This window comes from Phascolarctos cinereus, unplaced genomic scaffold (assembly GCF_003287225.1).
Source record: "Phascolarctos cinereus isolate Bilbo 61053 unplaced genomic scaffold, phaCin_HiC Scaffold_5;HRSCAF=322, whole genome shotgun sequence".
NCBI lineage: Eukaryota > Metazoa > Chordata > Mammalia > Diprotodontia > Phascolarctidae > Phascolarctos > Phascolarctos cinereus.
Window position 1 is genome coordinate 96,672,588 of NW_027555958.1, and position 25,568 is coordinate 96,698,155.

Below are 25,568 nucleotides of genomic sequence, written 5' to 3' on the forward strand. Positions count from 1 at the left end.
ATTTGAAAATTTTGAAGGAGTGTGAGCTTAGGGTATTAGAATAATTCCATGATATACAGACATACAAGTGTGGTAGAATTTTTTAAAATAAATTTTATTTTATTTTCCCTTCCAAATTCTTTACCTCTCACCTCCCCCTCTCCTCACCCATTGTGAAAGCAAGGAAAACAAAAACCTATTACAAATATAAATGGTCAAGCAAAACAAATTCCCACCTTAAGGTCTCTCTCTCTCTCTCTCTCTCTCTCTCTCTCTCTCTCTCTCTCTCTCTCTCTCTCACACACACACACACACACACACACACACACACACACACACACACACATTTCAGTCTGCATACTGAGTCTATCACCTCTCTATCTGGATAGCAGGTTTTATCCTGAGTTCTCTAGAACTGTACATCAGTAGAATACTAGAATAGTAGTATTAAAAAGTTGCATTTCAGAAAGAAATTTAGGGTTATTAAAGGAATTCAATAATTTCTGAAACATAATCCAACCCACACTCCTTTTCTTGTTTAGTTCTGGCCTCAAATCATTGTCTATTTGCAATGTCTTTCCAAGACAGATAAATTCTATATATTAATCCAGCTAAGTGCATGTCATAATTTGGATAATAAGGCATTCTTCATCCACTTCTTTTTTTCCTGTGTCGATGGTTCTGCTAAATGCTTTTGAATGATTACAGATCTTGTCCAGAAGACTCAGCTAAGTTCTATGGTTGGATAGTCATTAAAGTGTCATCCATAAATGGGAACTTACAGAAATGGAAATCCTTCTTTGACTTGAATTCTGCTCTGGATTATAGAACAACATATTTAGAGCTAAAAGTGACTTTAGAGACTATTGAATCCAACCCTATCATTTTACAGATGATGCACAGAAAAATTAAGTTACTTCCTCTGGGGCAGAATTTGAACCCACATCTTCTTGATTCCAAATCCATTGCCCTATCTACTGCATCCTACTGTCTGCCCAAGTTCATCTGTAAGAGTGACAAACACCAGAGACAGCGTGGTATAGTAGAAAGAGTGAGAGATGTAGAATGAGAGCACCTAGGTTCAAATCTTACTCTGTTGCAAACATCTGTATGACTTTGGGCAAGCCACTTCACTTGGGCTCTGCTCCATATCTATCATACGATGGAACTGAATTTGATCATGTCCATGGTTCCTTCAAGCTGTAAAAATTTGAATCTGTAACTATAAACCAGCAAATGTCTCCCTGTATTATGCTTCATCTGATATTGGTTAATCATTTAAATAATCAACAAAAATTTATTCAACTTTTACAACATGCTAGGCTCTATGTTAAGCACCAGGAAAGCAGGGAAAAAGCATACGTATTCCCTGCCATAAAAGAAAATGTAATGTCAGAAACAACATATACATAAATCAATCAATTCATAAAAGATAAATACATAGTAAATGGAAGGTAGCCTTAGAATAATAGATCAGAGGATTTTTCTAACAAGATTGTTTTTGTTGTTCTATCTTTTTTTTGAAACAAGTTTTTATTGATGTTTTGTTTTCTATATCACCATAACTTCCCCCAGCATCCTTCCTCTTCCCCCTCCCAGACAGCCATCCCATAAAATAGTATTCTTAAAGTCAAAAAGTAAAAATGAAAAGAGACCAAAAAACCCAGCATAGCTGCAGTTGTAGAACTAACAGCTCTGCAAAGGCAAGGGTTGGGAATGTCTGCTCATATCTCTTCTTTCAAGCCGTACTTGTTCTCAAATATTAATTTTTGAATTTGTGTGTGTATGTCTGTGTGATTGTCCTTTCCATTTATATTGTAGTTATTGCGAGTAAATTATTTTCTTGACTTTGCTTACTTCATTGTGCATCAGTTCATGTAGATCTCTTCATGCTCTTCTATATTCATTACATATATCATTTTTTATAGCACAATAATTTTCCATTTTACTCTTCTACCAAAACTTGTTCAGTCATTCCCCAGTAAATGGATATTTGCATAGTTTCCAATTCTTTACTATCACCAAAAAATGCTGTTATAAATATGGTGTATATGGGGACTTTTTTCTTATCAATTACCTCTTTGGGGTAAAAGCTCAGGAATGGAATCTCTAGGCCAATGAGTATAGACATTTTAGCCACTTTATTTGCATATTTCCAAATTGCTTTTCAAAATATTTGTACCTTTTCATAGCTTCCCCAACAATGCACCAGCGTGTCTCTCTTTCCACTACTGCTCCAACATTCTCGACCGCTATATCTTTCAGAGAATCATAAAGATACTTTGTTGTAAGAGAGCCTTTAAAACAACATTTTGTTCTAACAAAACAAAGACTTTAAAAAATAATCAATCAACAATAAGTACAGTAGGCCCTTGACTTCCTGAACTACCAATATGAAAGAAATCAGTCTAATCATCTACACTACGAAATAAAGTGGATCATCGTGACAAAGCTGGATGAGCATTCCATCAATATTTTTCTCTTGGATAGACACAGAGGATATGGAGCTTTGCACCAAAATAAGTCAAGGAAATCGGCCTAGATTGCATTTTAGAAACTGAATCATGTTTTTATTGGCCAAAATTTCTCTGTGTTGCAAAAATCCATCTCAAACCTTATTTTTCTTGGGGTTGCTATGCGGAACTCTAGGATTTGGAAGGAAAACCTCATATAACCTAAATGGCAAAGGAAATCCCTATGATGGGTCTAAGTATACTGTATCTTATACTCAACAATTATTTACATGCAGAAAGTGGCATAGCAACATTTTTGAGGATATTTATGACACTAAAAAGAGATGAGAAATCATGTACCGAGAATGAAAGACAATGGGTGGACAGACTCAGTGGCACATGCTGATGCTCTGAAGAACTAGAACAATACCTCCAGAACACTAGTCTCATATTCTATGGCAGATGTATGGAAAAATATGGACATGAATTACAGATGTTGCAATAATTAGCATTTGAAAGCATCCATGCCCATTAAATCCCAAGTCCAAGAGAGTACCTATCATAAGATTATAAGAGTTGAAAGGAACCTTGGAAACCAACTGGTAAAGGTTAGGCCTGTACCTAAAAAATAATCCCCATTACATCCTACACCCTCAGATTAGGAGGAATCCCCTGTCCAACTTTAGGCAGCCCATTCCTTTTTTGAATAACTTTAGTTGGTAGGAACTTCTTTCTAAATTTGTCTCTTTGTATCTTGTAATTGGTACTCCTAGTTCTGCCCTTTGGGGAGAAGAAGAAAAAAATTACTACTCTTTCTATATGATAGAGACTTTCAAATATTTGAAGACACCTGGCATGTCTCTTCTAAGGCTTCTCTTCTCCAAGCTAAATGTCCCAAATTACTTTTAACCAGTACACCACAATGGTGAAGACCAGTCACCATCCTGATTATAATCCTCTAGTCTCCAACTTGTCAATGTTCTTTCTAAACTATGGTGCTGAGAATGGATTTCAATACTCCAGGAGTGATCTCACCATGGCAGAATACTGAGTGACTATCATATTCTTTCCCCTAGATATTAGATCTTTCTTAATGCAGGTTAAGATAGAACATTAGCTTGTCATATCACAGCGTTCGGTCACATTGTGCTCAAAATCTACTTTTTTTAAAGATATTTTTTTGGGGGAGGGAATTTTTCTTTCTTTACAAAGGCTTATACTCTTGGGTTATCATTGCTGAGGTGGACAAGGATGAATAGCACTTCCTAGGACAAGCAAGCAAGTCTCCACTACCATTCTGTAGCAGCTGAGACTATTGCAGTGTGCAGTAACCAGATTGGGGCATTTTTTATTCCAAGGTACTAAAACCACTAACCTAATTTGGTAGCTGGAAGGATGATCAGCAGACAAATGTTACACTTACATTTCATGCTAAGATGCCAGGCTCAATAAATATATTCTCATGTGCTAAGAGCTCTAATTATATATATAATATGCATATATATAATATACATTTATATGTACATGTAAGCGTGCATGTGTGTGTATGTGTGTGTGATCTTACCTAAACAACTGGAGAATTAAATAGCAATATAAATCATAGATGTTCTCATTCCCATCTGGTCTTTGGAGCATGTGCAGGGATTCTGTACATTGTTCTAGTCTACTAATTACATGGTGAAAACAAGTTTCTTTGATTGGCCATAGAGACAAAATTGGTGTTCATAGAAAAGGTACAGTCAACTACTACTTGTCTCTTCTCTTGATCTGACTCCTTCCTGGCTGTCAGCATTCTGGAGAGATGAGAGACAATGTTATAAGGGGAGAGGTATTAGGCTCTCCTATCTGAGATGATCATGAGGCCTGTTAATAAAGGCCTCACTTCTTTGCCTGGCATTTTTTTTTCCTATCTTAGAAGATATAGATTAAAGATTATGAGGTTTGGGAGGAAAGTGGATAGCAAGCCAACAGGAACCATGGGTATGATTCCATGCTCAGTTTTGTAGCCAGTGATGAAGTAGCACTGATGAAGAAACAATCTTCAAGATCCAGCCCAGTGGTAGCTGAGAGAGACTCTAATAGCAGTGAAGACAAATTTGAACACAAACTTGAGGGAACCAATGCTATGCAGAAACTGTGTTAAGTCTGGCCTTACTTTTCCCAAGAACCAAGGTAGTAGGGGAGAATGTCTTCCCCAGATGTTAGTTTGGGGAATGTTTATGCTGCTGCTCCTACTATATCTTTGAAATAAATACATCTTTGCAAAAGCTAATCAATGTTAATTGCTCAAATGCAAATGGGATAGTAATCACTGTCATTCCCAAGTGAAGGAGGAACATTTTGGAATGGGGCTCTTGGAAAGATGCTCCTCAGGGAAACCCCTAGAGCTACAATGATGAGATTCAGCCACCTTTGCTCTAGGAGGGTGGAGCCAGAGTCAACTGCTACATAGTCATTGAGTATATTGTTTTCCCATTTCTGCTTACTTTACTTTGTATCAGTTCATATTAATCATCCTGTGCTTCTCTGTATTGATTATATTCATTGTTTCTTATAGCACAATAATATGCCATTACATTTATGCACCACAACTTGTTTAGTCCTTCCCCGTCAATGGGCATCTATGCATTGAGCTATTATACATATAGCACATCTCTTTCAGGGTTGTTTTTTTTTTAACGCTTTGTGTAAGATGACTGCTAGGGTTAGAAGATAGTTGGCGTAGTTTATTCTCAGCAAGAGAGAGTTAAGACTACTTTATGTAGAACTTTGGGGATTTATATCTGTTGTAGTTTCTGTTGTTGTGGTTGTGGGTTGTCCTTCCTTCTAGAAGAGGACCATGACATCAGGAAGGTGAAGGATGCCATGACTCGCAAGTGAATTGGATTATAGTGAGGGAGAGCTGTGCAAAGTCACCAGCCTCACTTTCTCCTCCAGAGCCATCTGGGTCCAGTGGCCAGAAATGGATCAGGATGATTGGAGATGGCCCCTTAGATATAGGCAGAGGAAAGCTACCCAAGGGGAAAAAAATTAGATTCTCTCCTCCTCTGTGGTGGTTTGGTTTAGAATTTTTAAAGGAAAAGGCATCAGAATGCAGGAAGGAACTGCCAACAATAAAGTTAACAATTAAGATTGTGATTATAGACTTAGGGAAAGGGAGCTGAATATCCCAACACGGAAAGAATAAATGGAGCTTGGGGGAAAGGAGGGAAGGGAGAAAATGAAGAAAGACTGAAGAGCATAATAATTTAAATCTCTAGGGAAAAGTGGAGATGTAATGTGATATATCCAACATGAGAAACTGTAGGCAAAACACAATAGGGATTTTTTTTGAAGAGGTGAGCATAAATAATTATGCAATGAGTGAAGCTATAGGAATTAGTCACACCTGAATGTAGGCTGCCTAATAGCAAAAGTCTTTAGGGAGTGTGGTGCTAAGGGGTGCATTTGGACGTTTGCAGGCTTCCCACCCACTCACACATACACACTTTTTCTCACCTTCCAGGTTGAAAGCTTTCATTGCCAGCTTCTGCTTTTAGGAATCTCTGCCACTACCCATTTCCTAGTCTTGCATTTCACTCAGTCAGATTTCTTCTTCAGAAAGCATGCACAAACTACCAACTTTTCTCCAATCCGTTGTTTTGCAGGATTACATATGACTTTCCTCAAAGTTTTCTAAGGTGTGCTCTACTCCTAAGCACCAAAAAGCTATTGAGGCCTCATAAATAACAAGCCAAAGGAGGGGAGAAAGTTGCAAAAAGATGACAGCTTTTACCATCTGGCTCTTATTTCCCATGCCAATGTATGGGCTGCTAGACCTTGATTTTGCACAGTTTCCCTTTCCTGACTGATCCACTTCTTGATCTCAGCTTTGCCACATTCTACCTGTGTCACCTTGGCAAGTTACTTATCCTTCCTGGGCCTTAGTTTCCTCAACTACAAAATAAGGGAGTTCAATTAGAGGGCCTCTGAGGTCTCTTTTGGATCTATATTTGTGAGTCTGCATTCATATCTGGAATTAGCCATGTCTAAAGCTGTAGTTGGTTTTTTTTTTAATTTCTTGGAGCTGGATTCTGCTGTCCCTGGAGTTCTCACATGCATCCTACCATTTGCCTCAACAGCCTACTTCCCCCCTTATCCCCATACACACAGAGGGAAACAGAATTCTACAGCAGGGCTTTGTTCTTCTCACCCATCAGTCTGAAAAATGCCCAAGAAGGATTCATTTACATTTCAGAGAAAAATTCCAGACTGTCTATCGCTATTCTGAGCAAGGCTCTGCTTTAGGCAGGAAAGTCCTCTAAGGTCACTTGCCCACAAGGAGGTTCCAGTGGACAGTTTATAAAAAGAAAAAAAAATTACCAAGGGTCACATGAATAATAAAAGCTTGCTAGTCAGTGAGCTGAAGCAAAGTATGATCAGTAAACAGAAAATTATTCAGGCAGTCAGCAAGTATTTATTAAGTGCTCACAGTGTGCCTGGGACTAGGCTAAGTGCTGGGAGATAACAAAGAAATGCAAAAAGAGTCCCTGTCTTCAGGGAGCTCACATTCTGATGGCAGAGACAACATGCAAACAACTACATGCACAGTGCAAATGGGAGTAAATCTCAGAGGAAAGGCACAAACATAAATTAGAAATTCATCAAATCAAAATAATAGCAAAATATGAAATATATGGCAACAAGGCTGTGAACAGAAGAAAGGAAAATCCCCATGAGGGGGAATGAGAAGAAAGCATAGTGGTTAGGTTTAGAATACTCATGTTAGCAATTTCTGAAACGTAATATATAAAAAAAGCTAGAACCTGATGGAGAAAGAAAGAAAAGAGCAATAGTAATAATACATCTATAAACCACCTTACGGTACATTTTCCTAATAGCACTGCTCAGAGATACATAGATACATATTTTTATTCTCATTTTATGGATGAGGAGCTGAAGATGGAGAAGATTAAGCATCTTGGCCTGGAATCATACATACCAAAATGTACTAGAGCTTTAGAGCCAGCACTGCACTAAGGTCTTCTGACTCTTGCAATATGTCATCTTTCCACCGAACATACCATGCTACCTCCAATAGCTTGCTTATGATTAGACAAAAGACTAGAATTTTGCTAATGATTCTGTACTAGATGTTATCAAAGTCCATTTTATGCTATACTCTAAAAAATCTTGCATTAAAAAAGAACAACAAAACCCAAGAAAAATTTTTGGATCTAAAGTTGAGACTTGGGTTTAGTTCCTGACTCTGCCCCTTTACTTCCCACGTGGCCTTGGGCAAGTTGTTTAACTTTCTCATCTGTAAAATGAATGAGTTGATCTAGATCCCTGAGGTTTCTCTTTTTCCACTCTAGGTCTACAGTACCTGGCACATCCTGGGTGCTTAAAAAAAGTGTTGGGTTTTTTTTTTCTAAATTGACCTTTTGATTTTTCAAGGAGAAAAAGTCCTAATGGGAGGTAACCAATTTTGGCCTGTTTCATTAAAGTTTTTAATTTTTTCAATAGTAACCAATTTTTTTTTTCAAGTTTGCAAAGTATCTTGAAGAATAAATTCCTGGAAGGTAAAACCAAGTCTGTTTACTATACTTAGCAAAGTATCGAATGCAAATGAGCACTTAATAAATGCCCACTTATAATAATGGTAGTGGTGCCAAGTAATTTAATTGAAGTGTAATTATTTGTTTTAAACAGCATTGCCATGTTAGTAGATAACCCAAGATAACCAGTAGGGCAAGATATATCAAGTGGAGATAGTTGTTTTAAAAAATGACATAATGACATAAATATTACATTAAATTACCCAAACCTAAAAATACTTGTTTTTAGCAAAAAATACACTTAACTTAGAGTAGATCAGTCACACTCTAGATCAGACACATCTGCTCGACAGGCTGGCCTTCCTCTCTCTGAACTGACAGTTCACACCTGATGTAACTCTTACTCGCTAAACACATTCATGAATATCCCTCAAATCCCTGAGTCCCCACTGGCAACTTCCCTCCTGGGAGGCCCGAGGAAAGTTTTACTGCTTTCTGGTTTATGCCAGATATCATTATCACTGAATATTTCAAAACCCTCACTTTCCAAGTAAGACTGAGTTAACACCAACTGTCTTCTACAAATGGGTGGATTCTGATTATGCTTCCCTATCTGATGGGCAATGTACCATCAATTATCTTTCCTTTTATCCATATATAAAAAGTGAATTGTCATAGTTCCAGTGGGTAATAGGGTCGTTCCATCTCTGCCAGTTGTAAAACATTTCCCCTAGAAGAAAATTGATTCCTTGGCAGTCCAAGTTCAGTAAAAGCATGATTAAATAGTTACCCCCAAATAACCCCAAGTCTCTTTGAAACAGGAAAACCTGTTGTGCTTCTGTTTGGTAAGTCACTTAGGGAGAAGTCAGGTGTGTCTACCTTCCAGAAATGAATTGAATAGAAACCTGATTCATGAGCCAACATAATGCATAAATAAAAGGTATTCAATTTGGTAATGTGTATCTAATCCAAATTGATTGCGCTCAGCACCACCATTCCAAACCCTAAATTATTATTTATCTTTGCCTATTAATAAACACTATAGGTATTGTCAGTGGGCTTTTAAACCTCTTTAGATTACAATGTCAACCTGGTTCCCACTCAAGCGATAATAATGTATAAGTGATGTTATTACTTCTTACTACTAATACTAGCATGCTGCCTCCCACAATCCTTTTCCATGCATCATCTCTTTCAATTCTTACATCCCTGGGAAGCAGGTAGTACAAATAGGATAATGGGATTGAGAACCTGAACAAACCTTTGAGATTATCTAGTATGGTCTTTTTATTTTATAAACTAGGAAACTGAGTCTCACAGAAGTTACACGACTTGGGATCCCATCACAATCTTTCTAAGCTGTGACCCACCTCTTCGTATTCTATTGTTCCAACTTAAATTGGTCTCCCTTCAATTATCATACAAAAATCTATCTCTTGACCTCCGTGACTTTGAACAGACTGTTTCCCATGCCTGAAATGTTCTTCCTCACCTCTAATACTTGGAACCCCTACTTCTCTTCAAGGCTTCATTTAAGTGCCTCCTCCTACAAAAGGTCATTCCAAATTTTCCCAGTTGTCAGTGTCCCTTCTACCCCTGAAATTACTTTGTATTTATTCATATTTATTATGTATTTCCTTATTTCAATACATGTTGCTCCTTCCCCTCAGCAGATGGTAAATTCCTTGAAGGGAATTTGAGTTTTTTTAGTTTAAGTTTAAGTTTACTTTTAGTTTAAGTGTTTTTTCTTTCTTTTTTTTTGCTCAATGTCTAGAACATAGTAAGAACTTATTAAATGCTCATGGAATTGAATTGAATTATGGCAGTATAGTAACAAAGAGAACTGGCTTTGAATAAAGAGGACCTGGGCTCAAATCCTACTTATGATGTGCTATTTTGAGTAAGTTACTTTATCATTTTGGTGCCTTAATTTACTCATCTGTAAAATGGGCAGCTGGACCATATGGCCACTGAAGTTCCTTTGAGCTCTAGATGTATATACTTTTACAATTCAAGACCACATAGTACAAAGATATTTAACCTTTTTTGCATTATGGATCCCTTTGGCAATATGGTGAAGCCTATGGACCCTTCTTGGAATCATATTTTAAAATGCGTAACATAAAGTACATAATATGAGGAACAGAAAGGAAACCAATTATTTTGAACTGCACCTATCAAAATTATGATGATGATTATTTTTTGGCAATTGGAGTTAAGTGACCTGCCCAGGGTCACACAGCTAGCAAGTGTCAAATGTTTGGTCTGAGGCCAGATTTGAATTCAGGTCCGCCTGACTTCAGGGCCGGTGCTCTATCTACTGTGCCACCTATCTGCCCCCCAAAATTATTTTTTTAAAATAAGTTCACAGATCCCAGGTTAAGAAACCCTGACATAGAGGATAAATAAGTTTTCATTATTTTGCATTGTTAAGTGATGACATTCAAAACTAACAATGCTGAAACTAACCAACAGGTACCTCTGGTCAACCTGTGAAGATGCTGCCACCCATTTAAAGAAAAATTGAGGCCACAGCCTGCAGTGTTTGTCTCAGGTTGTGACCCTATTATCTGACCATGCCATCTAAGCAAAATTCAAGGAGCCATCACAATAGTTGTGATGTAGAAGACAAAAAGTATGTTGGCAGCTCTAAGCCATAATGAAAAGGATAGCTGGGCAGAAGTGGAGTCAAAGTGACAATAGAAATGGGCATGATTTGCTGCTCTTTTGAAGCCATGCAAAATGAAAATGATATGACAACCCAGAGGCAAGAAATACGTAGATGATTGGTCTCCAAAAGTCTTGAGGTGAAAACTACACCAAACCCACAAAGCGTTGGACATCAAAAGTGGGCTCTACTGAATCAGTTAATTGAAGCTGAAAATATGACCATCAAATATGAATTTTGAATGAACCCTTGAGGCTGGGGTTGATTGCATATTGCTAACAAATAAGAACACACTAATAATAAACACAATGATAATGAACGGGAAGACATCCCAGAGTATGAATATCTACAAATGCTCCACAGAAAAGGAGACCCTTAAGGCTATAATCACTTCATTTAAAGATATCAATCCTACATAATAAATCAACAAGTTAAAGGGCTACCATCGGTCTGGCAAGATGATTGGAGTAAGGAATATATAGACATATAAGATTATTTGGGAAAGAGCCTAAAGAGGAAATATGACCAGGACTTAAAGGATGAGTAGAATCTGGATAATTAGAAACAACAGCAGAGTTACTAGGAATTAGCTTAGTGTTGGGGCAGCTAGGTGGCACAGTAGATAGAATGCCAGGTCTGAAGTCAGGAAGACTTATTTTCCTGAGTTTAAATCTGGTCTCAGACAGGCTGTGTGATCCTGGGCAAGTCACTTAACCCTGTTTGCCTGAGTTTTTTACCTGTAAAAATGAGCTGAAGGAGGAAATGGCAAACCACTCCAGGATCTTTGCCAAAAAAAAAAACTCAGATGGGGTCAAAAGTCAGACACAACTGAAACAACTGAACAACAAAAACAACAACAAAGCTTAGTGTTGATGTGTGTCAATTTAATTTGAAGAACCTTTCCTAAGAGCCTTCTATTTGAAAAATTCTGTGCTAACATCCCAAAGAAGTACACTTCTCAAAGAATTAGTCTTATTTTGAGTTGCTTAAGATTGTTTTACCTTGATTTTTCCACCTGCCCCATCCATCATGAGCTGCTGCCTTCAATCTTTGATTTCACATTTATTGTTTGGATCCCACAATTTAGGACTTAATTTTATTCTACCAATGCTTCATTTTACCCCTTTTTAAAAACCCAGCTAGATTCTGAGCTTATTGAGGTCCAAAATTAAATGTTATAGTTTATTTTCTGTATTTTTCACATCCCTGGCACAGTGCTAAACACAGTAGAATGCAAAATGAATACCAGATCAAGTGACTAGAGTAATATTCAACTCCATCTATGCAGATATCTGCTGGAAGACCCAGTCTACTAAAAGCAGAGCACCTAAAAAGGGTAATCTCCTGAGGGCAGGTACTGTTTCTATGATCAACTCCCCCCCCCGCCTTTTTCCTCCTCCTATTCAAGCCTAGATCCAAATAATTGCCCACTGACAGTACTTGTCCAAAATATACATGGACTGATGGATTAGATCACTTAGTTGCCTGTTTATGACAGCCAAAACATCCCATATTCTGGGTAATAACCATTCTTCCACTTGTTTTTTCCTGTGTGGGTCATTATGTCAATCTCATCTGTATAGCCATGTACTTCATTTCAGGAAGTCCTCTAGTGTTTTGAGAATCAATACCTTCAGTCAATATTATCTGCAAACAGGAACTCTAGAGAACCCTTCATAATAACCAAGAAAAAGAATACTGAATGTAGTCAGACATACCATCTTAGGTTTCAGGATATCAGACTTGTAAAAGTTCGGTGAAAATCTAGATGATTCCCAAAACTGAAAAGAAAGTTGGCTTAAGAAGTTTTGGGAGGCAGACATTTGAGCCTGAATAGTTCATTTGATTTCATACCAAGGGATTTGGTAGGTCTAAGTTTTCTCTGTCCTGGGTCCCACCTCCAATAGGACATAATAGGGTCCTGGGAGGAAGGAATGCACGGAGGATTCTGGAACCTGCTTTGAAAGAATTGTGAGGGAAGGAGATATCTCATGTCCTATGTCTTCTTCACCTTATTTCAAGAAGGCTGTGTTTATCTTTCTAAACGTGAAATACTTTTTTGCTTTCTCCAATTTGTTTTTAATGGTGGAAGAATGAAATACAATGAAGTTTTACTGATTTTGAGCCAAAAATTCTAAAGAAAAAAGCTTTTGGAGTCTCAGAAAAATAAAATGCTGTCTCTACAATCAAGCCCAAGATAAGTGAGGTGATAATAAGAAAGCATTTTATATAGTTTCAAGTCCCCAAACTTGGATGAAATATATTCTAGGGTATTGAAAGAACTGATATAAGTGATTTCAAAGACCAGTAATTTTTGAAAAATTACAGAGAACAGCAGAAAGACTAGAAATGGATAAATGCTGTTCAAATAGACAAATAACAATAATTTATTGAGCCTATTATATGTCTGGCACTGTGCCAAGTGGTAGGAGTACAAAGTTCTAGCTTGAGAAGAAAGCAAAAGCAGGTTCCAGAAATCACAGACCAGTAAATTTGACATCAATCCCAAGAAAAATTCTAGAATGAACTATTCAGAAAATCCTTTTCTTATAAGAATTTAGAAACAGTTGGATTCACTAGAAAATAGTCATGTCAAACTAGCCACATTTCACTTTTTCCACAGGTATGTTAGTTGGGCACTTCACCAAAATACTTCTTTGATCTATTATTGTGGTATGGATGTTACTATAGATTCTCAAAGATTATGCCAATGGAAGACAAACTTGGGCAGAACTTAGTAAGCCAAAAGGGGTCTAAGAAGAGGGCTATGTGTATATCACATGCCTGTTGTCCAAGAGTCAGAGAGTATCTTCACCAAAACCTTGGCCACTAGAAACATTTGGCCATATTTATCCGTGAAACTGTCAACAGAGGCACTGAAGTAGGCTTGAGGGCTATATCTTTAGCTCTGTTTTGTTCTTTATTTTTGTCAAAAACTTAAATGAAGGTATATAAAAGGCATGCTTATCACATTTGCAGATGAGCTCAAGGTAGGGGGCAGTTAAATATGTAATAGATATAAATTGTAAAGTCCTGCTTTATTTTTAAAAATGCATTAGTATAGTACAGTGTACTTTGAAGACAGAATTGAAAGCAGCTTATGTTTAAAAAAAACTGGGGATTTTGTTGACTGAAATTTTGAAGTGGCTGCTAAAAGAACCAACTATAGTCTCAGTCTATATTAATAAATACATGAACGTATTTCCTCAACTGTAAAAGGAGCTGAAGAAGGAAATGGCAAACCATTCCACTATCTTTGCCAAGGTCAAGAAGAGTCAGAAAGGACTGAAAAGACTGAATAATAAAATTTGTTTGTTATCTTCCCCACTAGATTGTGAGCTCTTCAAGGGCAGGAACTTTTGTCTCTGTTTGTATCCCCAAGAGAACAAAGCCTAGCACAAAGTAGGTACTTAAAAAATGATTATTGACGGATTTGGAAGAGGGAAGTCAGGGAGAAATTGCAGTTGTATTCAAGCCCTTGACAGGCTGTCAACAGGAAAAAGGATTAGACTCCTTCCATTTGGATTACACTTTGTTCCATTTAGGAGAAAAAGAATGAAAGCTGCAAAGAGGTAAATTTAAGATTAGTGTCAAGGAACAAAAAAAAGTAAAGCTGTCCCAAAGAGGAATGGACTGTCAGGAGGTAGTCCATGATGTTCTTCCTATTCATATCTAGAGATTTTTAAACACTGCCTAAATGAACACTGGTCAGGTGTCTTGTAGTGAGGGTACATTTTCAGACATGGGCTCTGAGGTTCCTTTCTTCCTATAATTCTGTGATTATGTGAAGACTCACAAAACAAGTACTGTCATAAGAGATCATTGAAACCTCCCTATCTTCACCTAGGACTGAACTATCAAATGCCAAATAAATAAATAAAATAATACTGATGAGAAGAGTGAACAAGTGGAAGACACTCTTTCTCTGATTGGGTTGGTTATGTGGATGGCCAATGAAGTGACCAAAGAATAGTATTTACACTTTACATAACAAAATTGCCATTATATTTGCACTACTTGATGCAGGTGGTGTTTTTTGTTTGGATGGGTTTTTTTAGGGCAAAGTCATCACAAAATATGTATAAATTACCCATAAATTTAAAGTTAAAGAAAAACATTGTTTAGTCATTTTAGTCGGTTCAGGTAATTGAGTACCTTAACTCAATAAAAATGGAAAATTAATTTCAGGCACTTGGCCAGACTTTCAAGTAAGATAAATTTAATCAGTCAAGCTTTCCAATGTCCTTCAAATCACGACAAAACTTTTGCTGTTGTTATTTAGTCAGCCCTGTCTGACTCTTTGTGACCCAATTTGGGGTCTTCTTGGCATAGATGCTAGAGTGGTTTGTCATTTCCTTCTTCAGTTCATTTTACAGATGAGGAAACTGAGGCAAACAAGGTTAAATGACTTGCTCAGCATCACATACCTAGTAAGTGTCTGAGGCCAGATTTGACCTCAGGAAGATGAGTCTTTTTGACTCTAGGACTGACATTCTATCTACTGTGCCACTTAGCTACCCCAAAGGAAAAGAAAATACTTTAATCACAAATCATTATTCCTCTGTGCAGCTCAGCTTTGTTTGTTCTTAAAAATCTCCTCAGGTAATGGATGATGGAGATTAAAGCAATGAGGTTAGAGTCTTGTTCAGAATAAAAGTCAATCCTAGAAGATCAGTTGGAATTCCAGATGTCTAGCACCAAATTGCTATCCTCTGATTGTTCCTTGTTCTCTAGAAGGACACAAAAGTTTGGAAATCCAGGGAGCCACTTTGGGAAAGTAGCCAAACAAAAGTTAGCCTTTTTCCATTGTTTCCCATTGCTCCCAAGAGCTCCCAATAGCACCAAGTGGTTTGGAGGGTGGTGTACTACAGCACACCACACGTGCCAAGAGAAAACAAATCCAAAAGAGAAAGAGGGGCCGGTAGATGTCCAGTGATACAAGCTGAACACTTGAAATAATTCTGCTGATGGGAAAATATTTCTGGTGCACCAAGTGTGGTTAGTACTGGAAGACTGTGAATCAACCCACTTGAATTCAAAATTTCAAATACCAGCTATGGAAGTCAGATTGTTTGGATGAGCTGACATAAGAGTTCAATTGTTAGACTTTATGTCCACATATTTAAAATCTGTTTTCCTATGCATTTATGCAGCATTCACTGATGAATAAATTAGAGACAAATCACATAAATCAACAGAAATCATGACTTTATATACACACTGTAAGCTTCATTGTTCATGCAGTAGAATAGCTGATCCTTAACAGCTTCTCTCAGGCATAAGGAACAAACAGATACTCATCTTCACTAGACACTCAGGGCTTTCTTTTTACACCATTTTCATAGGCAAACATGTTTAACAGCTTGGATTTGTTAGTATACTCTTCTCCCCCAACTCCTGCTATTGCAGACAAATCTTTTATCAGGCTCTTGACCAAGTAGAAAAGTGATTTTTTTGGAGAACCCCATCTTTTACTTATTTTATTTATATTTTAAAATTGAATTTACTAAGAATTTTCCATCTGGAAAGCAAAGGTTTTGTTAGGTGCTTTATGTGGAATAAGTCAAACTCAGGGGACTTGAGGCTAAAAATTCCCCAGGCTCTCCTTCTGTCCTACCACTATGTCTAATTTGTGGGTGTCATATTTATTGTCCCTTGTTATTCAGAGTGGGGTGTAGAATGAGACCTTGAGTTCTAACAATGAGAAAACTGTGTCTCCTGCCATTCAGGGAAAACTAGAAACTTTTTATTTGTTAGGCAAAAACTGTACCCAATTAACAGAAGAAGATTTACCCTAGCAGATGTTTTGACCTGTCCAGAGAATGACTAGCACTATACATTGTGAGCAAAGTGGAGCTGTAGGATACATGATGGAGAGTGGCAAGAAATTCTTTGAATAAATGAATGTATGAACAAGCATTAATTATGTATCTACTTTTGTCAGGCAGGCCCTGTAGCTATTCCCTGAATATACAAATATGAAAGTGAGGTAGTGCCTCCCCTCAAGGAGGATGCATTCAAAGAGGGAGATATAAAGGGAACGAGAATGTTTTTGTTTTTTATTGTTCAGTTGCTCAGTCATGTCCGATTCTTTATGACCCCATGGACTATATCATGCCAGGCCCTTCTATCCTCCAACATCTCCCAAAGTCTTTCCAAGCTCATGTTCATTGCTTCCATGACACCATCTATCCACATCATTTCTGCCATCCCCTTTTCCCTCTGCCTTCAATATTTCCCAACATTGTACATGATTTAGACATGAGGGGTGATACGCTAAGCAAATTAGGACAGCAAGAAATTGTTTACCTGTCAGATCTATGGAGAAGGGAAGAATTTATGACCAAACAAGAGATAGAGAACATTATAAAATGCAAAATGGATAATTTTGATTATGTTAAATTTTAAAAGTTTTTGCCCAAATGAAGCCAATTCAACCACGATTAGAAAAGAAGCAAAAAGCTGGGAAATAATTTTTACAGTGTCTCTGATAAAGGCCTCATTTCTAAAATAATAGAGAACTGAGTCAAATCTATATGAATACAAGTAATTCCCCAATTATAAATGGTCAAAGGATATAAATAAGCAGTTTTCAGATGAAGAAATTAAAGCTATCTGTAATCATATGAAAAAGTGCTCTAAATTACTATTGATTAGAGAAATACAAATTAAAACAACTCTGAGGTACCACATCACACCTATCAGATTGGCTAACGTGACAAAGCAGGAAAATGATAAATGTTGGAGAAGATGTGGGAAAAATGGAACACTAAAGAATTGTTGGTAGAGTTGTGAACTGATTCAAGTATTCTGGAGAATAATTTGGAACTATTCCCAAAGGGCTATAAAAAAAGTGCATGCCCTTTGATCCAGCAATACCACTACCAGGCCTGATCATAAGGAGATCATAAAAAAGTGAAAAGGACCCACATGTACAAAAATATTTATAGCAGCTTTTTTTTTGTGGTGGCCAATAACTGGAAATGAAGGGGATACCCATCAATTGGGGAATGGCTGAACAAGTTGCAATATATGAATGTAATGGAATACTATTGTTCCATAAGAAATGGAAAGGAAGTGGATTTCAGAAAAATCTAGAAAGACTTGCACAAACTGATGTTGAATGAAGTGAGCAGAAGCAGGAGAACACTCTACACAGTATTAGCAACATTGTGTGATGACTGACTTTGTTAGACTTAGCTCTTCTTAGCCATGCAATGATCTAAGACAATTCCAAAACACTAATGATGGAAAATGCTATCTACATGCAGAGAAAGAACTATGGAGTCTGAATGCAGATTGAAGCATAGTATTTTCTCTGTTTTTGTTGTTTTTGGTTTCTCGTGGTCTTTCCCTTTTGTTTTGATTCTTCTTTCACAACATGACTATTGTGGGAATATGTTTAATATGATCATACATGTATAGCCTATATCAGATTGTATGCCATCTTGGGGAGGAAGGAATGGAGGGAGGTGGGAAATTTAGAACTCAAATATAAAAGTGAATGTTGAAAACTAAAAATAAATAAATGTAAAATTTTTAAAAATTCCCAACATCATGGTCTTTTCCGATTAATCTTATCTTCTCATTATGTGGCCCAAGTATTTAAATTTCAGCTTCAGTATTTGTCCTTCCAATGAACAATCTTAATTAATTTCTTTATGTAGTGACTGATTTGATGTCCTTGCTCTCCAAGGGACTCTCAAAAGTCTTTTAGAGCACTGCAATTCAAAAGCATTGATTCTGCAGCATTCAGCTTTTCTTTATAGTCTAACTCTCACAGCCATACATTACTACTGGACAAACCACAGCTTTGACTATTCAGATGAGGGTTTAGGGAAGGAAGTTTGGTTCTGAACAGTTACAGGGATTGTTAGAGGAATGATATGACAATTCATTCTCACACCCATTCCAGCAGCAATGGTAATATTGATCTAATTACTGACCAAGAGATAAAAAGTATGTCAGGTATGTGTATGTGATGTGTGTGTGTGTGTGTGTGTGTGTGTGTGTGTGTGTGTGTGTGTTCAATGAAGTGAGCAGTGGCTGATGCCACCTGCTGGGAGAGAAGGAGAACTGCAGGAGAAGCCATGCCTGGCAACACCAGCTGGGAGAAGCAGGGGAGGAAGCTGCCTATTCAGGAGATCAATGAAGTGGAGGGAGAGTGGAGCAGTACCTGTCAGAAATGGTGCCAAGTTTCTTGGGTAGGGCTTATAAAATAAGAGAATAAGATAATCCCCCAAAGTGTACCCTAGCCCTCAGTTTCATGAGGAAGTCTCTGATGTGTGTTACATGCATTACAGAGATAGTAAAAATAACAGCCATAATTTTCAACAAGGGAAGAAGAAAATTGTTCCTTTAGAAGTCATCAGAATTCCTGCGATGCTTGTTAAGAATTCTAGATAGTCTAGCAATAATTCTCAGGTATCTAGGGCTCTCCTTAGCAGTTTACTTCTTTTTAGTTTTGGTTATAATTACTAAGCAGCCTCAGGATACAAATGCAAGAAGATTATATAGAATGAATTAAATTATTTTTAAACAATGGACCTCATAGTAGGGGTGAACAGGGCAGTAAATGGCTCTATTTATGGGGCTGAATGAATGTTTCCAACCTCCAGGGAGCTATGCAGTCCTCAAAGTCATCATTTGCCAATTAACCTTATTGTCCTAAAATTGTTAATGCTACTCCCTAAAATGAACCATTTACTTTTGCTCTTTGCCAAAAATCAAGCCCAATTTAAAGCAATAAACAAGTATAAAAGTAGAAGATTACAACTTCATCTCTTTGACCTGAGGAAAAAAAGGTTGTCTTATAACCAATCCAACCACTTTTATGGGAACTCTTAGTTTAGGACAGGGATGAGGAGCCTGTGGCCTTAAGGACACACGTGAACTTCTAGATCCTTAAGTGTAGCCTTTTGACTGAATCCAAATTTTTTTTTCTTTTTTAAAATTTTAGACAAATGATAAAACTTAAATACATAATAAGAAAAGAAAAAGAAACATTATGAACACACATACAAAATAAGAAAAAATGTCATGTGCACAGCAGAACATAGGAGAGGATTCAAATTACATAGAGATAATTTTTCATTTCAAGAACGCCTATATATTAAATACAGTTCATTATGTTGAAAGCTGTCCATCTTTTCTTTGCTTCCTTGTAGGTTTTCTTTTGTTCTCTGCTGTACACTTTTCACTTTGTTTTTATCCCCTTCGGTTCCCCCTGCTCACCACCCCAAGATTACAGTTGAGCATTAGATATATTTACATATAGGTATTGACACATACATACACTTATATATATTATGTATGTACATATATATATATATATATATATATATACATATACACACATATGCTATCCCTAAGAGATTCTACTCCTAATCTTTGTTTTATGTTTGTGTATATCTCTTTATTTTTCCTATCTCTCCTAACTCCTTTACTTTACTTCTACCTGCTACCTTACCCTCCAATTACCTAATCTACCCCCACTCCAACAATCCCTCCCTTTTTCTCCCATTCCCCTAAATCTACACCACCTTCTATATCCCCCTTTTAATCTATTTCCACATCCTCCCCTCTAAAGATCCCTCCCTTATCCTCTCCCCTCTCCATATCCCCTTAGTTTTATTTCTTTCTAAATTTAGAACAGCTTTATATTCTTCTAAATGTATATGTAGTTTCCCCTCCTAAACCCATTCCCAATGAGGGTAGGTTTCCAGAACTAACAGCTCCACTCCCCCATCTGATTCCTCTGTATTGGCTCTTCCTCTTGCACCTCATTTGTAAAAGATAATTACTCTTTTAGGCGTACTTGAATAGTTTTACTTTGTGAAGTCATATCATACTCGGGTCTACCCCAATCTTCCTTATAAGTTGCCTAATTACTAGTAACAATCTTAGACATAGGTTTTACATTTTTCATACATAAAAGTTAAATATTCTATAATTACATAGTCCCCTTTAATTGGTCTTTGGCATGTACCTTATATTTTTCTTGGTTCTTGTATGTTAAATCTTCTGTTGAGTTCAGCATTTGTTTTTTGTTTGTTTGTTTTTAACAAAAACATGAAAGTCTGACAATTGATCAAATGTCCTTTTTTTTTCATTCAGAATTATGCTTAGCTTTGCTGGGTATGATATTTTCAGCCAGAAGCCCAGTTCTTTTGCTCTTTGATATACAGTATTCCAAGACCTGTGATCTTTTAGTGTCACTAGTACTAGGTCTTATGTGATTCTAATTGTGGTACCACTATATGTAAATAGTCTTTTTTTTTTCCTGTTGCTCATAATATTTTGTCCTTGATCTGGAGGTTTCAAAATTTCACTATGATATTCCTGTGTGTTTTCCTCATAGGATCTTTCAGGTGGTGATTGGTGGATTTTTTCTATTTCTACTTTCCCCTCTTGTGCTTCAAGACAATTTTCTTTAATTATTTCTTGTATTATTGTATCAAGATTCTTTTTTTCTATCAGATAGTCCAATTATTCTCATATTTTCTCTTTTTGATCTATTCTCTAGATCTGTTGTTTTTCTTATGAGATGTTTCACATTCTCTTCAATTTTTTCATTCTTTGTATTTTTTTTAATTTCTCATCTCTTATAACTTCGCTGGCTTCACCTTGTCCAATTCTGATTTTCAAGGAGTCATTTTCTTCCTTAAGATTCTGGATCTCCTTTATAATTGGTTGACTTTCTTTTCATAATCTTCTTGTTTTTCTTGTATTATTCCTCTTTTTCTTTTTAGTTTTTCCTCAGTCTCCCTCATTTTATTTTTGAAGTCTTTTTAAGTTCTTCAATGAGTTCTTTTTGGGCAGGTGACCATTTGACATTATTCTTTGGGGTAGAAGAGGGTTTCTGTGCTTCAGTATCCTCCTCTGAAGAAGAACCCCAATCTTCTCTAGTCTCACAATAGCTCTCTATGGTTGGATTCTTTCTCCTTGCCCGGGCATTTTTTGGTAATAATTTAGCTTTTATAGTAACCTCTAGTGCTGGAGCATGAGAGATGGTGCCTGTAATCTTCTTCAGTTCACCCTTCTGACCTTGAACTCAAGCCAAGACCTCTGGCTTCCTGTAAGTGCCCACAGTAGAAAGCACTGCTTCTGCACTCACCAGAAATTGTGCTAGTTGCTTCTCACCCCCAGCACAGCTGGGTCTGGAGTTTCTTGACAGCAGAGGTTCCCTCTATCTCCTCCAGACCGGAAGCCCAACTCCCCCCACTGTCCCAGGGGTAAAAGTTCCTACAGTTGGGGCCGAGTCAGCCTCCCAAACTAGCTAACCTCAGGGCTTCCTGCTCGTTTAAGCAGCTTTCGGCTTATTGTTGAAGGGGACCCTAGCCTGAAGGTGTTTACTCTTCACAGGGAGGAAATCTTGTTCAGGATTTTTCTTCAGATTTTATCCAATTGTCCCAGGAGGACCCGTCTTCTGCCCCTACTCTTATTTGTTTTCACTGCTCTGCGATTGCCCAGAGGTGCTATTTTGTCTCTGTTGTGGAGGAAAATCTTTTCTGACCTATTCCACCACCTTCCCAGAATCCTCTCCTGAATCCAAATGTTATAGAACAAATTCATCCTTAATTCAACCTTTTGAACTGAATCCATATTTTACAGAATAAATCCTAATTTGTTCTGTAAAATGTGGATTCAGTCAAAAGGATGCACTTAAGAATCTAGAAGGCTACATGTGGCTTTAAGTATGCAGGTTCCCCCCCCTGGTTTAGGACTACTAAAAAGCTGTTGAGATGCAGCAGTTCTCTGGAGTCTAAACTGGGTCTACACAGCACAAAAGGAGAGGACCTTTGGCAATTATCTGATTATTTTGGATTGTTATCCTGTCTAAATTATCAGGCCTCTGAAGATTGATATGGGGCCTGGCCAGCAGCCTAAACCAAGTTTATGAATTCCCCCAACCCCTATACTTGCTTTGTGCAGTCTCACAATCAATCTAAGAAGAGCTAGCCTATTCCAACAGTTGTCAATTTTTTGAGGGTGCACAATGCTATGTTATTAACAGTCACAACATTGAAATATAGTACAAGCAGATTGATGGTGAATACAGATTATGGTTTGCGGGTGTGACAAATTCATTCCTGGCACTGGAGACATATAATTAACTCATCTACTCTATTTTGCCCCAGGTGACACTTCCAAGATGTCTTTTAAAAGGGTCTCATGTGTAGCATATTATAGAGCCTAAGCAATTTTGCCCCTTAAGGAAATGGAAGAGGTACTAATGGAAGAATTTGGATTACAGAAATTTTCTACGATAAATCCACAGAATCACAAAATCTCAGTTTTTGAAGGGATGTTAGAGGCCATATAACCCAATCTGTAATTGAATAAGAACTTCCTACAGTGTTCTCAGTATATGATCATCCAACTTCCAATGAAAGATTTCTAGTTAAGGGTGTACTGGTAAATGTTTAATAACAAGCTTTCCAAAAATATATATTTTTACACACTTCTAAGTTTAATCTGCATAATTAACATTTCTTTGATCAGTTTCTTAAGGTTAGATAATCAACAAAACAGTAAATCAAGTATTTTCAGCTTTTGCCCATTTCCAAGATACAAATCCTCACATTGAAATTTTAACTATCAGCTCTTATGAGCTGGTTGGAACTGGCTCCTGCACACCCCTGTGGACACCTCTGCCTCCTGAGAAAGTCCACTCCACATTTGGATAGCTATAATTGTTATTCTTAGGCTTGTATCAAGCCTACTTACATGTATTTCTTTACAACTTCTACCCATTGTTTCTAGTTCTATCCTAGTAGTAACTATCCACATAGAAAATGTCTGATTTCCTCTTCCATATGACAGTCCTTAAAGCACCTAGAGACAACTGTCATGTTCTCTGCTATGGCTTCTCCAGGTTTGACATCCCCAGTTCCTTCCAATGATCCTTTTATGATACAATCTTAAAATTCCTGATGTTTCTGGTCACTTTCTACTCGGAAATTCTTCAACTTCAACTGTAGGGTAAGCAACCACTTCAAAAATTATGTTTGGGGTGATAAAGGACCATGTGTCCTGCCCCAATCCAAAAGTGTACTCTTGATCTATGTTTAGGCACCTATGTTCAGGTGCTTAAAATTCCCACATTTGTCATTGATATAATTCCTTTCAGCTAAGGCACTGAGCCTTTTAATATGTTGCCTAGGAGGGGTAACACATTAAGTTACTATCAACTATGAACATAAATTAATTTATCATTAGTTAACACTGGCAAATTAGCTAGAAAGGCCTTGAGGGAAGGAATAGAAAATGTAAGTGGTCTATTTAAGGGGGTCAGGGTGAGGGGAGAGGGAGACAAGGGGATAATGGAAAGGTTCAGAGCATGCTACTAAGGCCAAGTGGACTCCCTCTGTTAGAAAGGAAAATGGTGACAGCATGAATCAGGGAAGGGGTAGCTGAAAGGAGAGAATAGAAGAGCAAAGAAGGCAAACTTTGCCTACTTGAAAATGTTTCTTTTGGCCAGCCTCGGTCCACATGGAAAACTGGTTCTGTTGATGAATAGCTTGGTTCCAACATTGTATTCCAATCTTTGGTTGATACTTTGGCCCAAATGCAAAATTGTGTGCTTTTTGCTCATGATATGGGACAACCTTGAGAAATAAGCTCTTCTCTTTTGGTTTTGTTAAAAGACCTTAGGTTGAAAAGGCCATGGTCTCTCACTGAATCCTGGGACATCTCCAGTTGTCCTGATCTACATCTGGCCACTGGACTCAGTTCCAGAGAAGTAAGTGAGGCTGGTGACTTTACACAGCCCTCCCTCACTTAAATCCAATTCACTTGCATGTCATGGCATCACCTCCCTCATGTCAAGGCCCTCTTTGAGAACAAAGGACAAACAGAAATCTGTGTTGTCAAAATCAAGACAGTCTTCATATTCAAAATGTTTTCTTTAAATACATCTCATGCAAACATTCTTTGCTCACTGAAAGTACCATGCTTAATTCTTATCATTACAAGAAGAGATGATATTGTCTATATTCAAGTTCTGTGCTTATGTTATTGTACTGCCAAATAGATGCTCCCTGGGAAGAAAAGATATGCCTACATTAGTCAATTATTTACTAACCAAGCACTTCTATAACGGGTCAACTAAAGGTTTGTGCACATCGTCATAAATGCTCATAATATTTTATGTGCCACATGTCACACAGCATCAAAAAAAAAATAATTTCCACTCAGACAGATGCCCATTTACAATATTCATGCTGTGTGTTGGGGGAATCTTTTTCTCTAACTGGAGATATGGGGTCAGATATGTAAAAATGTTTGGCATTTCCTAGTATGTGCAATTAGTAGTGTTCAGAACAATACAGTAGAAAGAGCACCAGGTCTGAAATCAGAAGACCTAGTTTCAAATCCCACTTCTGTTACTAATTGTATGACTCAACATCTCTGGGCCTCAGTTTTCTTATATGTAAAATGAAGGGGTTGAAACAGATGGCCTCTAAGACTCTTCCAACTCTAGAACTACATGCCTCTAAGATAAGCTTCGCATTTTTTCATAGTTCACCATTAACTGATGATGGCTTTATTTGTGGCATTTTATAATTTTTCCCAAGTCAGTTACATTTACTTTTTGACTGTGAAAATGTAGGCTCCAGAGTCTCTTCCAAATGAAACCACAAGTATGCCCCACCTTGGCCATTTGATTTTCCAAACTAGAAGAGAAGAGGATTTGAGTGGGACATACCCATTTGGACAATGAGACTATTTGGAGACCATTCCACATACAATTATTGTTAAAAGACATCAAGCAAACCATCCTAATCTTTTGCTTGGCAGTATTCATATGCAGGAATATACTTTCTATAACAGAGCTAATGAGCATGGAAGTCAATAGCAACAAAATAAAATAAAAATCTCATTCTCCCAACAGCATGGTCTTATCACAATTGGGCTATATTTTATTCT